The sequence below is a fragment of the Lissotriton vulgaris genome, unplaced genomic scaffold (genome assembly GCF_964263255.1).
Source record: "Lissotriton vulgaris unplaced genomic scaffold, aLisVul1.2 SCAFFOLD_235, whole genome shotgun sequence".
NCBI classification, from domain to species: Eukaryota; Metazoa; Chordata; class Amphibia; order Caudata; family Salamandridae; genus Lissotriton; species Lissotriton vulgaris.
Genome location: NW_028253230.1, coordinates 2288640 through 2291447, shown reverse-complemented (window position 1 = coordinate 2291447; position 2808 = coordinate 2288640).

The window sequence follows — 2808 nt, the reverse complement described above, 5'->3', positions numbered from 1 at the left end:
TGTACATTAGCACATCATCACAGCAATTCTACCAATTCAAAACTTATTTTGCAATATATAATGCATGATTCTAGGTGTTTTCAGATCCAGGAATAGAGACAGTCACAAGTGTTGCAAACATATTCAAATGACTTCACTACGAACATTATTGAAAATTCACAACGATAATGACAATATCTTAATATACTATGTTAAAAATTAATGATATGCCTTTTTCTATAAAAGACCTTCTATGAAAAAAGAAAATACAGAATAATCCAATGTTCAGGACAACACTACAGTGTGACACCCTATTTATCATTGAAATGTTAAAGTCAAACCTGATTACTCCATTAGGTCCATTGCAATTTTGAGTAGATAATTCCCTAGAAATATTTCATTAGTAAAAATCTCGGCAACTTGCTGCTGAGTTAGGTAGCATTTTTCAAACTGTAAACATAATAACAAATGTATATGTTGGGCAAAAGTCCAGCCTGAATGTTAATGTACATAAAAACAATCAATCACAACAGGTTTGAGGTTGAAAAGCAATCATAGGTTTCAGTGCTCTAGATACATTACAAAATCATTTACAAAAATTAGCATTTAAAATATTTGAAAAATACTTCTTTGACAATTTGAACTATTGCAACCAGTCATTTTCCACCAAGAACTTACAAAATAGATTGATAAATGCACTTACCAAAAATAACCAATGATGATCAGTATTTGCACCAGTAACACTAAGAAAGTCACATAACAGATATGAATATTTACCTGAAAAGTAGAAGAGCAAAATTTGCTGAGGAAAATACAAGATGATATTGTTGCTGATATTGCTAAATACTAAGGTTAAAATTAAAGGATTTCAGTACACACATTGATTTGAAATTATTACTTAAAGATAGGGCACTGTATTAGGAATGGAAACATACATATATTTGGTCTTGAAAAACATATTTTAGAGGAAGATATTGATTACCTGTGAAAATAAATGAAAGCACACGAGCTTCTAAATAGGAACCAACATGCACATCATGCATTATTAGCCATAGTATACACAATTTACAGAAAGTAACCTCATCAACTATACAAAAAAAGTAACATTTCTTAAAGAAGAAATTAGTTTAACAACCTACCACAAACATTTCTCAAACACAAAAAGTTCATCAGAAATACCTATCTTTACATTAATGTAGTTTGTAAAATATGTTGTGTGCAGAAATACATAATAACATACTGTTCTTGAACCTATTAACTTTTCACCTATATAGGAGAGAATTACACCACCCAATAGAACATCATTAATCTAGACATTCAAATTATGTGCCAATACTGAAAAAATTATACTACCGTCAACAGAGAATTTTTTAGATAGTCTACGCAATCCATGCTTCTGGAATTTACTGAAACCATCGGGATGCACATTACGGCTTATATAATCCAGAAGCTCTTGGTACTTAGTGGCATTCATTTCTATGGAAAATGAAGATAAACGGGAAAAAACGTTAGAAGAATAGCATTATAGATGTAAAGAACAAATTTTATATGCTCACATTGAAGTATAAATACATAAATGATTATAAAGATGTGTGAATATATAATTAGTAAAACAACTGTCACCCCCATCTTCACAGCTCAATACACCCACAAAGTTTAAGTGAAGGATACAGATTACAGTCCATACAAAGGGACGGATAAGGCCTGCCAAATGAATGCAGTTTGCAAACATGGCAGTTTTAGAAAGGGCGCTCAGGCACTGCAGTACCAAGCCTGACTTTTTTTATTTAGGGTTACTTGTGTGGGTAGTACAATTACTGTTGCAGGCCCACTAGTAGCATTTACATGAGCAGCCCTGGTATATATAGTATACTTTACTGTCAAGAGTAACATAAATATGACACAGAAATTCATGCATGCACAATTTATTAAAAAAAGGTCTAGGAGGGCCCGTGACGCAGAAGGAATTTTACAATCACCCATATACGATCAATAAGAATAGAGTCCTGGGAAGGCCACATGAGGTAGCAATAAACATCAAAAGTCACAGGAGGATTAGGAGGGAGCAAATACGATGAAGCACAAAGCATGTGGCGCACAAAAATAAAGTAAAACAGAACTTGGAGGGCCACGTGACACAGTAAAATAATACTATTATGAACGCACAATTTATAGCAATACAGGCTAAAGCACGTGATATTTCAAAAATACGACACAGAAATTCATGCACACACAATTTATTTAAAAAAGGCCTAGGAGGGCCCGTGACGCAGAAGGAAATATTACGATCAACCATATACGATCAATAAGAATAGAGGCCTGGGAAGGCCACAAGAGGCAGCAATACATATTAAAAGTCATGGGAGGATTAGGAAGGAGCAAATACGATGAAGAACAGAGCATGGGGTGCACAAAAATAAAGCAAAACAGAGCTGGGAGTGGCACGTGACACAGTAAAAAAATAATACTAATATGAACGCACAAATTGTAACAATACAGGCTAAAGCACGTGACACAGTTCAAAAATACGACACAGAACTTGATGCATGCACAATTTATTTAAAAAAGGCCTAGGAGGGCCTGTGATGCAGAAGGAAATATTACGATCAACCATATACGATCACACGTGAGGCAGCAATAAATATTAAAAGTCACAGGAGGATTAGGAGGGAGCACAAGCATGTGGCGCACAAAAATAAAGCAAAACAGAGCTGGGAGGGCCACGTGACACAGTAAAAAAGAAATACTATGATGCAGGTACAAATTACAGCGAAGGCTGATGTTGTGACGGCTTTTCCTACCTTTGCTTCTGTTGTCTCTTGTCTTGTT